At 50.0% G+C, this 13,922-nt stretch overlaps 1 long non-coding RNA gene across 6 annotated transcripts in view; it reads right to left on the bottom strand.

Moving 5' to 3' along the window:
- LOC116183509 (uncharacterized) overlaps positions 1-13,922 on the bottom strand; it is a 52,808-nt gene that overhangs the window by 37,749 nt on the left and 1,137 nt on the right. For 5 of the 6 annotated variants that reach the window (XR_014953535.1, XR_014953536.1, XR_014953534.1 and 2 more), the window contains exon 1: positions 1-13,922. This exon is cut by the window's left edge. The exons of the other annotated variant lie outside the window; for it this stretch is intronic. This is a non-coding gene — a long non-coding RNA (uncharacterized LOC116183509). 6 annotated transcript variants of the gene reach the window in all.

The raw sequence follows: 13,922 nt of genomic DNA, 5'->3' as shown, positions 1-13,922 counted from the left end.
AGTTTCAGCTAGCACAGGTGGGAAACCAACAGAAGGATCTGTAAACACATCAGGAGAAGAAAAAGGAAAGGAGAGGAACCAAGGGATGACTTGGCAAAGGACAATGCTGTGTTCACAGAAAAGGTTCCTTGTCATCAGCTGACTGACTGTAATTACCAGTTAATCAAATCCAGGGGTGGAGCAGAAAACCATCCAGAGATGGTTTAGGCGGGACAGAGAAGATGGAGTCAGCAGAAGCAAAGGATGATCCTGTGGGACATGAGCAGTGGAAGGAGTTGGGATGGTCTTCCCAGAAACCCTGGGCTAAGAAATACCCTATGGTATTACTGTGCCTAGCAGGCACAGTATCTCCCTTTAAAAAGCAGGATTTATACATCAGGAGCCTAACTCTGAGTCTTGGAAAAGTCCCAGAACAAATTATTAAACAAACAGCTAATAAAAAGCCAGAGGAGAACATAGGAATAAGAAGAGAAGATGAATTTGTCAAAAATAAATTGCCCAAACCAGAGTAATGTTCACCTTGGGGTCCCTCTTGGGCAGCTGAAATGTGCCATGATTTAGGCCAAGCTTTTGAGATAGTCCCATTTTACCAATTCTCTTAAATTAAGGAAATATGAGAAAGTGAATTTAGGAACAATTTAATAAAGTACAGCTGGAGTCTCTGCAGATAGTTTTCAGTCACACAAGGAGGAGATTGTGAACAGGATCTTCCTGGATCAGGCATAAAGGTGATCCTATTCAGCATTTTCATTTACTACTCAAGTAATGGCCCAGGGAATGCTTTTCTGAAATATGCAGGTTGTGCTGGATGTCAAGCACCTGGGAGGACTGGATGAGAATTCAAAATTACCTGGAAAACTTGCAGAAAAGCCTGTCTTTAATAAATTGAAATCCAATAAATAACACAAACTGTGGCTCTGACGGAAGCATATCAAATGCACAGTACCCACCAGGGAGCTCTTACCCAGTGACAGTTCAGCAGAAATGGAAGGGGAATGGCAATTCACAAAGGATGGAGGTGAGAAATCTGCAGTTGGGAAAACAACAGCAGAAGCAAATCTCCTTTCTGGACTGCTGGGTAAGCCAGAGGAGGTAATTGCTCAGCTTGCCTCCATGCTGATAAGGTCTCAGCTGGACCAAGTCTCCTATTTAGGGCACACTTTGGCAAAGATGTTAATTAATTTAAAAAGATTAAGATATGAAAAAAGTAGGAAGGTTGGAGATTTAACTTTGTTTTGCCAGGAAGCGAAAGCTGCGATAAAAAGCTCTTGGATACAGCCAATTCTTACAAAGGGCAGATATTCAAGTGTTGCAAGAGGAAATCACATTAAATTGCATTAGGGCAGGAGCTCCATCCTTGTTAACCTTTTATCTGCCTTATTCTGTCCCTTGTCCCCTTGCACACCCTCTTTGGGTGCAGGAACCTGAGCAGCACACGGGGCTCACTGGCTGCACCAGGGCTGCACACAGCAGCAGGAGGTGCCTGGTGCCCCATTCTCCATCTCCCTCCCCTGCATCCCCTCCTGCCCAGGGCTCCTGGGCTCTGGCAGGGACATCTTGGCTGGACTGCCTCACCCAGCCACACACATCTGAGCACTGCTGAGCACAGAAGCAGGGAAAAGGCAGCCATGGTCCTGCAGCAAATGCAGCAGAACAGGGGTCTGGAGCTGCATGGTCCAGTTTAGGCACCAGATAATGCTTGTGTGTGTGGCCACCCTTGGAATGGGTCTTCCAGCCCCTACCTCAGCCCTTTGGACTCTAATCTGAGCTCAACCTGTTGGATACGCATCAGTTGAAAATAAACCCAGCAATAATTAAAACACTGTGCAACGCTTTTCCCTTTGGGGAGTGTGTAAGCTGGGGGGAGGGGGGAAATCTGTTTGTATTTTTGGCCTGGTTTTCCTCATTTTCTGCCACAGAAAACAATTCTTCTTAATGATGACTGTTCCACATTCCCGCTCGTGTTCCTCGCTTTTGTTAATGTGAAGATTTAAATGCACCATTTAAAGCCAACGTGGGCCAATGAACTCATGGCTACGCTCGCACTCCCAGGCTGCCAGGAGGATGCACGATTCTATGACAGGCAATTAAAAATCCCATTATGGGACTACAGAATAAGAAGTAGATGATGTATTAAAACAAGGAACATGTTTAATTTATAAATCCAAGTTATTGCATGCTGTGAAGGGCTAGGGAAAGAAATGAATAAAGAAAGGACTTTGTAGAGCTGCTCGCTATTAAGCATTATAAACAGCAATATATGTCTGGCTGTCAGAGCCTCCTGGCAGCTCTGCATGCCAGGCAGCCCTCTGCCTCCCCTTCCCCCAGGGCAACTAATTTCTTCTATTTCCAAATCCAATAAGAATTTTTGCTGCATTAGCCAAAAAAACTCATAGCTGCAACATCAGGGAGTGTGACGCGAGCAACCTGGCCTAGGGGATGGGATGTAAAGTGGAATTGCACAATTGCTCTATTAAAATTCAGCCACGGTAATTAAAATTTGATAATAAAGACCTACTCAGCACCTCGAAGCTATAGGGATGAATTTCTCAGGCATGTGCCTGTCCCTCCTGTGCCCAGTGTGGTGGTCCCAGCATTGCTCTCCTGGTAGCTGGATGCCTGGCTGGGAGAATGGGCTGCCAGGGGCTCCCACATTTAATTTTTGGAGGGAAAAGGAGAGGTATATCACATAGGTTATACAAATAATTGCATGGATGGCAATTGCATGGATGGCCTTATCCTTCCAAGAAGGATTGGTGCAGCAGGGTGCAGTCATGGTGTAAAAACCCCCCCAAGGATGGCTGTTGGGTCAGACTGAGGTCGTGAAGTACCTGAGCCGACTTCTCCCTGCGGATGGGAAGGCTGAGGGTTCTCCATGCTCCCTTCACATATGCTGCAGTTATCCTCTGAAGAGAAATGCTTCTGGCCACAGCAGCTCTGGGGACAGAGGGATCCTACGAGGGACACTAGCCTGGGATGACCCAGCAGCCTGATTAGAGGAAATCCCAGAGAGAAGTCAGGGAGACAGATAAGGATAGGGCAAGACATCCAGCAAGACATCTTGGATCCACAGGGAGGGCTGGGAGAGGAAACGGCCCATTAGCAGCGTCTGGGGGAATCAAAGAGCCATTGTGCACCGGGCCCTGCGAGCAGCTTTCTCAGCGAGTTTCCACCTCCTTGGGGACACTGCTCCAGCCTCTCACCTCCTTACGTCAATGCATTTCCCAGCAGATTTTCCCATCTGTTTATCATCTTTGGTGGTGAAGGGTCTCATGGGGAGCTCTGCCTGCTCTGCATCTGCTCTTGTGACAGGCTCCATTCTGTCTACAAGAGATGAATGAGCAGCTCTGGGGCGGGGAAGTCCTGGGAATAAATACTCTGGTCTGGGGAAGGGACATTTCTATGGTGAGACCCTGTACTGCTGCTGTGGTAAGCTGGAGAAGAATGGGAGCCAAGGGGGTCTTTGTCTTCATCCCCAGAAAAGCAATGCCATGTTCTTGCATGTCTCACTCCACATGAATGATGGAATAGTTTGGCTGAAAGAAACTCTAAGGATCATCTTGTTCCAACCTCCCTGCCATGGGCAGGCATGCCACCCACTGGGCCAGGTTGCTCTAAGCCCTATCCAACCTGGCCCTAAACACTTCCAGGGATCTATAGCTTCTCTGGACAATCTGTGATAGTACCTCACCACCCTCTGAGTAAAGAATTTCTTCCTAACATCTAGACTAAAACTCTTGTCTCTTAGTTTAAAAACATTCCCCTTTGTCCTATCAGTATCTACTTGTGTAAGAAGTTGCTCTCCTTTTTTATAAGCCCTTTTCAATTACTGGGAAGCTCTCTAAAGTTTTCCCAGAGCCTTCTCCTCTCTGGGCTGATCCACCCAAACTCTCCCAGTCTGTCTGCAAGGGAGAGGGGCTCCAGCCCTTTTTGCTTCTTCACGGTCTCCTCTGGACCTACTCCAACAAGTCCATGCCTTTCTTATTCTGAGGACCCCAGATCTGGACACAGCACTCCAGATGGGGTCTCACCAGGGCCTGTAAGGACCCTGCTCTCCCTGGGTATTCATCAGGGATAAATATTATTCTGCCTTGTCTCCACCAAAAGCAATGCCCATCTCCTGACACACTCGGGCAAAGGACACACACAGCAAAGGAAGGGGATTAACAAATCCCAGGCCAAACATGCCCCACACCAAACTGTCTGAAAGTTGTCTCCAGGGACACCTGGCACAAGGGGAAACAACCATCAAGAAGAAGTCCAAATCCAAATGACGCAAAGCTCAGCTCCTGCGATGCGCCAATGCCCAATTCAGAATGGCTGTGTAAACAGAATGTGTGTGGAGAGACATCTCACCCAGGCAGCCAACAGGACTCCCAAAGCCAGAAAGCACACATTTCTCTTCCCTCCTATCAGTACCATGGCCACTGGAGGTCAGAGAAGCCCCTAACCCCTGAGGGGTTTGCAATTACATACTGGTGTGAAAAGCCATGCGTCTCCCCATGTTCTCCAAGTCCCTGCCTCGGCACTGGGTGGTTCTGATTCCTGCTTATGTCACTGACCCATATTCCTGCCTGGGCTTCCAGCCACCACAACATCCCAAACAAACAGATTTTCCCACTGCTAAGGTGGGTATGGTCCACTAGAAGGGACTTTCCAAACCATTACAAAGTGAAAGTCCCCATGACTCAGGAAAGTCCACAAGACACTTGCTGCCTCCTCATTCTCTTAGACCCGATTCTGCAAGGATATTCATGGACTTCATCCAGGGCAAATGCCAAGTCCAGTGTCTGAAAAGGAATAACCCCTAGGCTACAACACAGGCTGGGGGTGACTGGTGGAGGAGCAGCTGTGCAGAAAGGGCATTGAGTTAGCAATGCATTATCACAGCAAAGAAGGCAAACAGGCCCTAGGGCTGCATTAGGCAGAGCATTGCCAGCAGGTAGAGAAAGGCAATTCCTCCACTCTGCTCAGCCCTGCCTGCACCAGGACTGGATATTGCAACAGCCTCCAGAGAGATGGAGACACATGGGAAAGAGTCCAGGGAAAGGCCATCAAGACAGTCGGAGCTCACACAGACCTGTGGGATCACACAGCCTGGGAGGGGAGGCTGAGGTGCAGGGCTGGGGAAGAGAAGCTCCAGTGTAGCTGCAAGGAGGATATGGAGATGATGAAGTCAAGCTGTACACAAAGGTGCACAAGGGGAACTCAACAGACGCTGGACATAAGCTGCAGCCAGGGAGATTCAGCCTGGATATGAGAAAAAATGTTCCCACTATGAGGAGGGCAGTTGAGAACTGATACAGGATGCCCAGAAAGGCTGTGCTGCCTCCAGTCTTGGAGGTTTCCAAGACCCAACTCACTAAAGCCCCCGAACAACCTGGTCTGACCCCAGAGCTGGCAGGATGAAGAGGTTGGGCCGGAGACCTCCTGCAGCCCCTTCCCACATGAGCTATCCTGTCATCTCCGGTGCCCAAGGCTGTCCCATGCCCAAGACACACATTGCATCTGTGGCTCAGCAGTGCCAAATGCTGGCTTTCCTCTCTAGGAACAGCACTGGTGATTGCATCTCCTCCCCTGCGGGGGACCTCCACCAAAGCCACAGCTACCAGATGGCCAAAAGCTGCCTCCCCAAGCACTAGAAGGGAGAGGGGGAGCAGGGAGCCTCCCGGCACTCTCCCAGGCATTCCTAACCACAGCTCATTGTTCTGGGCATCACACAATAGCCCCAGACAGAGCGGAGCGTTGTGGGGGTGTGGGATCCAAAGTCACGTCCGGGCTGCTGTGCGTCACCCCAGGAACAAAGCCTTGCGGGAGGGCAGGGGGCTGAGTGCTGGTGTGGGGTGCAGGAGGGAAGAGGAGGGCAGCTCTCCTTCCTCTGTCCCAATCAGAATTTGATTATCCAAACGCAGCGATCATAAAAGTCCCCCACTCATCTGGTAGCAATAACAAGCAGGGAACAGCTTGTCCTCGCCCAGCACACACCACTCCCCTGGCCATGCAGCCAGAGCACACCTCCCCACGCTCCTGATCCTCACCCGAGCTCCCTGCAGCTACCTGCAAAGGCTGCAGCAAGGTGGGGTCAGCCTCTTCTCCCAGGTCACTAATAAGAGGATTAGCCTCAAGCTGCACCAGGGGAGGTTCATGTTGGACATCAGGAGGAAATTCTTCATGGAAAGGATTGTTAAACATTGGAATGGGTTGCCCAGGGAGGTGGTGGAGTCACTGTCCCTGGAGATGTTTAAGGAAAGATGGGACATGGCACTGAGTGCCATGGTCTGGTTGACAAGGTGGTGTTTGGCCATGGGTTGGACTCAATGATCTCAGAGGTCTTTTCCAACCCAACTGATTCTGTAAGTCTGTGTCACTCCTCTTCCACTCCTGCTTGAGCACAATGTGAGCCTGGTGATGGAAACCGAAGGTCTACAAGTTCTTGGGTCAAACTCCTCTCACTCTGTGACCTTTAGACCTGGGCTCAGCATGACTAGTATCAGAAATTGTGCATGAAAAATGACTGCCCTTTGGGTTTTGACTCTATCGAGTGAGTTTTATTCTGAGAGGACAATATGGGGTTCCTGCTGAGGGTGTTACTAATGGGTAGTGGCTAGTGGGGATGGATGGATGGATGGATGGATGGATGGATGGATGGATGGATGGATGGAAGGAAGAATAGCTGATTGCTGGGAGAAATGCATAGTCTGCAGCTTGAGACCAGTGCACTGGCACAGTGGGAGGTTGCAGAATGGAGGCAGTAGCCAGGTTACCTAGGGGCCACGGAAAAGCAAAGAGAAAGGGAAAGATGAACACACCTCTGTCTACTTTGGATAGGGCTGTTTGTTGTTACATTATCTGCTTTCCTGTTTCCTTTGCCTCCCCTCCCTGCAGTGGAGCACTGTTTTGTTAAGTTCCTTTGTTCATAAGTGGGGAAGGATAACTGGGGAGGGAAGCAGGGGAAGGATGGCTGAGGCATGGTGTGAGGGAAGGAGGGCAGAGGCAGACATGGAAGGCTTGTAGGGCAGGAGAGTCCCTGGAGTATCCAGGCTGGTTTGACTAAATTTTCCAATGTTTCTGCCTAGAAATTAGTGATGTGTTTTTGAGGACCCTTAAAAATTAAGGGCTCCTTAATTGCTCTCTTGTGCTGCCAGAAAGGTTACATTTATTACAGAATTACCTTGGTTGCAGTGTCCAGAACTGTGTCCTGGCTCATTTTCAAGGACAATTTGCTCCACAGACACTTCAGGACATGAAGAGAAGGTTTCCAAAGGTGAAATGGAAAAAACTGTGCTAAGAGCAGGAATGTGGTACTACATGTCCATCCCTCTGCAACCCCCTATCCAGGCTTATCCCATAGCCGTGGCACTGGGGTCCCACCATCCCAGTGCCACCCAGTGCCCTGCGGAGATGGGGCAGGGCTCAGGGTGAAATGAGCTCCAAGCAAGGCCTGGTGCAGCCACCGTGCTCCCATGGCACTTTCCAGTCACAGTATCATTCCCAGACTGCTGTTGGGGTTGTCCCAGGAAGCTCTCAGCAGCCTTGCCCAGTTTCCTCAGTCTCAGGCCTTTAACCCCAGATCTCACTGTAACCCCTAATTGTATCTCTGTTTCTCCTCTGACCCCAGGTGACCTTGTAACCAGCTCTGCTGCAGTTTTTGTATTCACACTGAGTATCTTTCACCCACAGGCTGCCTGGAGCCATCCCTCACCCCCACCCTATCACTCTCCCTTGCATCATCAGCTTTGGCGTTGCGCAGCCTCCACACGCCCAAACTACAATCTGGCACAAAAATAACTGAGTAGAAAAGGGGAACAGGTTCTTGCTAAATCAGGGCCAAGTTACCCAGCACAAGAGCTAAGATAAAGGGGAGGATGGGCTGGTAGCCTGGAGCTGCAGGAGAAAGGACAGGAATTAAACCTCTTAGGCTGGTTCAAACTGATATGTTTGAATCATGGCTGAAAGTGATTTGAGCTCAGGGTGGGGATTTATCCTTCTTTCTCCCTGACATCCAGCTGGAGTTTAACTGGTGGCAAACAGAGCAGAAACAATCACAGAGAGAGTCTGAAAAGCTGCTAAGGGAACAGAAAAACTGCCCATCTTATAGGAATGACCTGGACGCTGGTGAGACAGGAGGGATGTGTCCTTCCCAGGAGCTGGCCTGTGACTTCTCTGCTTTACACATCCAGCTGTGTTATTCTTTCCAACAAGAGTCCCCACTAAGGATCCTCTCTTCCAAAGTCATTTAGCACCGGGGCTTATTCTCAGTTTCCTGGAGGAGGATTTGCAGGCAGTTAAAATGTGCGAAGGGAGGAGAGTGCCAGACTGCAGGGAGCTTCCTACAGACTTCTCTTGCCTCCCAAACTGGTGTGTAATGCAAGGCTGGAGCTCTCCTGCTGGAAGCCTTGCTCCCTGGATCTCCATCTCCTCTGGAAGCTTATCAGCTCCTTGGGTTACTCTAACCAGTGTAAAGTCTATAAATTAGTCCTTAAGCTCGGTCTGCTTATGTGATGATTAAATGGCCTGGAGTGATTTAAATCTGCCAAGCTTGGGCAAGGCTTTTAAAGCGTTGTGCTGGATGCAGGAGCCCGGGGGAGATGGGAGCACCTCGCTGACCTGGAGCCCCGCAGCGCCGGCGGTCACACGCGGCCGCTCCCGCGCGTTCCGCCGCTGACCGCCCCGCAGGACAGGCTGCCCGGCGCTGCCAGGACTGAGGCTGCCCAAATCCTGGTGATTCAGAGACCCGGCATGTTCTCAGGCTCGTCACCTACCTACGCTGAGGCTGATCTGTTACTAATTTCCCCGATGGTTTTCTCTGTGCCATCTGGGACTTGAGCCTCATATTTCTCCCGCTACTTGCTGCCTGAGCTATCCCCATCCTCGGTCTCCTTCATCCCCCCCATCATCTTCACGGATGCAGGAGGGCCTTGCTTTCCTCGCTCACCGCTGTGCTGTCACCTGATACCACTGGGAGCCTCTGAAAGGCTCTGGGTCTCGGTTTTGGGAGGCACTAACCCACACGGAGGCAGTCCTTGCCCCTTTTCAAGGACGCTTAAGTTTAATGTGTGCTTTTATCGCCTGGTCAGGCACAATTTTAAGCTCTTTGCATCTCTTTGCTGTCACCCGTAACTGCCCTAAATAACTCTGTATCCAATATACATCAAATACGGTGTGCAAGGACAGTAGAGCCCCATGTGAGCTACTTCTCACCCTGACTATCCCCCCCGCCATGAACACCACTACCTGAATAAATATGACCAGGATCATCTGTGACCACTCAGCAATGAGATCTGCCCTGCTGTGGGCAGCTGGGCCGCTGAGCGTGGTCACTTGGGAAGTGACATTTTCCTGGGGCTCCAAATGAAACCCCAAGGCTGCATAGCCAGCCTTGAGCAGAGAAAGCAGTGTGCTGTGCTGAGTGCAATGAAGCCTGTTGGGTTAGAGGTGGTGAGAGTTATTTGCTGGCTCCCCTCTGTACCAGGAGGATGTAGGCTGGATTAGGCAGTGGCTCCCCGTGCCACTCCAGTGGTCCTGCAGGTGACACAAGGCACAAAGCTGGCAGGATCACATGTGCTGGGTAATCTGACACAGAAGGGATCTTGCACCCACAGCTGACACGAATAACAGATTTGCGGGGGGGGGGGGGGTTGTTTGGTATCTGTATTTGATATTGAACCTGCAAGAGTGCAGAGTCCTTTCTGGAAAGCAACTGGCTTTGGGAAACTCATACTGAGGTTTGCAGTGCTCTCCGAAAGCTCTGCAAACCATCCTGTCTCCTTGTCACCTCCCTGTCCCACTTAGTCACGCTGGCCAGAGAGGAGCAAGACAACACGTGGTCCTCTGCTTAGCATGAAGCTCTGAGCTCTGCTGCTCTGAGCTCAGCTCGTGGCTACACCACTTAATCCACTGCTTCACTTCCTCCAGTGTAAACCCAGGGACATTGCAAGGCTTCCAGGTTCATCCATAAAAATTCTCTTCATCATTTTTCATTTCCAGCTTTATCATTTTTCATTTCAGCTTCATGATCATCAAGATAACCCAGCCAAGAGAAAGGATTGGCTTTGTTAGGCACTGTTCAAGCCTCAACCCCAGAGCACTTGCACCAAGGAGAAGGAAAGGGATGAGGAAGGGAGGAGGGAGGTCAATGAGGGCACTGGATGAGGTGCCCAGAGTCACAGTGCTTTTGCTGAGGTTAATAAGTGTTCAGGCTTCTGTATCCAGACCTCACCTTGCAGCTGAGCCAAAGGACCTCCTGCAAAACAAGACTCCAAAGGGATAAAACCCCAAAACAAGAGACTTCAAATGCATCCATTATTTTAACTTGGAGAGGTGCAGATGTGGCTGCTGGGCTTGTTGCACATGCACCAAACCAGGCATGCAGGCAGCTGTGGCTGTCAGATGAAAGTTGTCCTGCTTGACAGCACTTGCATGACTTGGGGGACAGGGAGGAAACTTCTTTACAGAGAGTCAGTGACCTGGGAAGGATGTGAGATGCCAGCCTCATGAGCATCACCCCCTGATCTCACCAGGGGAGAAGATGCAGGGCCACCTGCATTTCAGCAGGGTCCTCACCTTCCCATCCCACCTGCTGGTTATCTCACAGCCCTGGGCACAGGGCTAAGGTGGTGTTCATGCCTTTAGCCTGGCCATCAGATGCTCCTTCTCCTTTCTGAAAATCCTCTGGGAAAACAGGCTCTCCAGCTGTGCATCCACCCTTTCCAGAAGAGAGACCAGCTCAGGTGTGATGGCAACCAAGCCTCCACCCAACACTGCCACACTTCACTCCCCATCTGCCACCCCTGGCTCCTGGTGCCTGGCCATGAAATCCCATGGGCTTCTTGAGTCAGGAAACCCATCAGTGATAACACACCTGGCTTGAAATGACTCTGGTTTTGTATGTATGTCTGTGTGTGTGTGTATATATCTATATATTCCTGCTGGGAACATCTGCTCTCGGTAGACATTTCCCTTCCCAGTTTCCTGGAGATCATAGGGAGGGTCAAAAGGGTGAGAACGCCCACCCAAACTCTCCTTTCCCTCACCCAGGGAAGTCTATGGGCTTTGTTGATTTAACTTCCCAATTCATGTTAATGCAAGTTGTAATTGTGGTTTCTATATGAACTGGAGTCACAAATTTCCCATGCAGCAGCTACTTTCCCATAACAACAACACCAACACATAAATGTTCTGTTTCTATGGGAGATGTGGAAGCAATGGTCCATGTACAGAGAATGAAACACTCTGAAGGGAAATTATGTCTGCCCCATTATCCTGGCAGCTTCTAGTGCAAGTCAGGGATGAGAAATCTCTTCCTGGAATGTTTGTTTCTACAGGGTGAAACAAGTGATGGTGCCCCATTCTCAGAAGTGTTCCAGGCCTGGCTGGATAGGGTCTTGGGTAATCTGGTCTAGTGGAAGCTGTTCCTGCCCATGGCAGAGGGTTGGAAATAGATGATTTTTAAGTTCCTTTCCAACCCAAACCATTCTGTAATTCCATAGTTCTGTGGCGTATTCTTCAAAATTTCCCAAATAACTTCTCTTGACAAGACAATTCCCCCCATTTCATGAATAGGCTTGAATAAGTCTCAGGTGACTAAGCAGGAGCACTGGCTTTCCTCACAAGACAAGACGCCTTGCTTTTGGAGAGATGATGATTTCTGGTGGCAAACGAGATCAGTGGATGCCTACTCGGGCTCCTACCACCAGCTTAGCAAAGACCCAGCAGTCTTTGGTTAACATGAGCAGTGAGTTTCACCTGATTAAAAAAACTCTCCTTGTTTTGCAAAATTACCAGTTCACTGACCTGGGTGTATTTGTATGACTCATGGGGTGGCACAAGGGGGAAAAAGGAACCGAATGCAGGGAGGCGAGGAGGAACTTCTTGAGCTGCTGCTGCTTCCAACAAAAACACTTGACACGAAACTCCGACATCAGTCACCCGTTCTCTATTTTCCTCTCAAAGAGTGACAAAAGTGGAGAAGCAGCAAGCTGGTCACTAATAAGTAATTTACATCCCAGCCAGTATGAACCAGTCCAGGCAGCGTGACTGGGGTTTGTCATTGCAAGGGCTGTGAGGGGGGGAAGGACGGGGGATTTACAGATCAGCCCGTGCATTTTTGGATTATCTGTGGACTGCCTTTAGGTTCTGTATAAATAATAATAATTAAAAGCGGATGTAACTAATTGGAATCCATTCCAAATCAGTAACATGATCCATCTTATTGCCAATCCCCTGAGTCACTCTGTCCTCCAGATGATTATTTTTCTGCTTTTCCCTAATACAATCTTAATGCTGCCCCTCGGAGTGCTGATGGACCCAGGGTGGGTTGGTGCTGTTGGGGCATTTCAAACCCTATTCTAGCCCAGACACAACCAGGCCACTTAGCCCTGCACCAGAATTGCCCTGTATTTCATCGGAGAGCTACACATTCTTAAAATTGAAATTCACTACACCATCCATGAGCCTGGTGTTAACCCAGTTGTGTTATTGCCTATTATTTGCCCAATTTATTTTGAATTAAAAGCAGCGATGGGCATCCCATTTCTTTTGAACAACTTCACTGTGTCTTGGTTTGCATTTTGATCTCTCTTTGGGATGAGGCTCCCTTTTGTTGACCTCCTGGGAAGAGCATGTGGTTTGGGGACCCCGAGGGAAGGCAAAGCCCAAAACAGCTCTGCAGCACTTGCACAGCAGCACAGCCAGCTGTGGAGGAACATCTTCTCTCTGCACATGTGACACACTCGGTCTTATTTCCCCCTGGGAACAGCAGTCCTGCCACTGACACCCCAGCTCTGGGAGGGAAGCTCTCCAGACTCATTCCCAGGCTCCCAAGGGTCATTACTCCTCTCCAACTCCCTTCCAGCATTAGAGATGGAGAAAGCATGGGGAGAAAAACTCCACTTTGTCTGGGAGAGGAGCTTTCTAGCTGGACTCAAAACTCCATGGAACCAGAATGAGGCTTCTTGTGAGCTTCAGAAGGGCTTGGATAGAATCCACACTTCTTTAGAGCAAGAGCACCACATTTCCCCCTGCCCCCCCACCACCACCACTTTAATAGATGGGAATTTATAAGTTCTGTGCTGTTTCCTTTGGCATGGCACTGAAACTCTCTCCCTTGGTTCATTCGCCTTCAGAACATCTCCAGAAGGTGACTGTTTGGTCACAAGGACTTCTGCAGGCTCTGGAAATCAGGTGTTTGAGTGTTTTTCTCAATAGATAACCAGCAATGTAGAGAGTCATAAACAGCCTTGATTTGCAGCACTCATAAACCTTGAAGGCCCTGATCAGCCGTACCTGGGGGTGCCCTGGTCTCCTGGTCAGACTTCAGAACGATGTTGAAATCTCACCTCAGTTCCCGTTTCCTGTAAGGACCTTGGACAGATGTTGCATCCTTTCCAGTCCGACTCTGGCCCCATCTCCTGTTTCCTCTGATGCCCTGGACAAACCTGAACCTGTTTCCATCACTTGCCACAGGTATGGATGGACACTGTGACCATCACCCTGCTCTGCCCACCCTGCTTAGATGCTGCAAGATGGGCGGTGAGGGCACTGGCTATGCTGCAGCCACCCTCAGCATCCAGCTAATCCTCCTCCACGGAGGGATGTGTCTGTTCCCTGGTAAATTCCTCCACCACCGGGAATGTGCTAAGAGTCACAGAGTGGTTTAGGTTGGAACGGACATTTAAAGGCTGTCTAGTTCCAGCTCCCATTCCAACAGAAGGGATGCCACCCACTAGGCCAGGCTGCTCAGAGACCTGTCCAAGCTGGCCTCGGGATGAGGGATGAGGCAGGGATGGAGCTCCTCACCACCCCTTCTGTGAAACAGCTCTTCCCTGTATTTCGGACACCGGAGCACACGGGAACGAAGCCCCGCACGGGTCTCCCCGGCGATGTCGCGGTGCCGAGCACCCGCGCGCGGCCGCGACCTCCGC

Source organism: Lonchura striata, chromosome 3 (assembly GCF_050655825.1).
Source record: "Lonchura striata isolate lonStrDom1 chromosome 3, ASM5065582v1, whole genome shotgun sequence".
Classification (NCBI taxonomy): domain Eukaryota; kingdom Metazoa; phylum Chordata; class Aves; order Passeriformes; family Estrildidae; genus Lonchura; species Lonchura striata.
The sequence above is the reverse complement of the archived record's forward strand: the minus strand, read 5'-3'. Positions and strand labels throughout refer to the sequence as shown.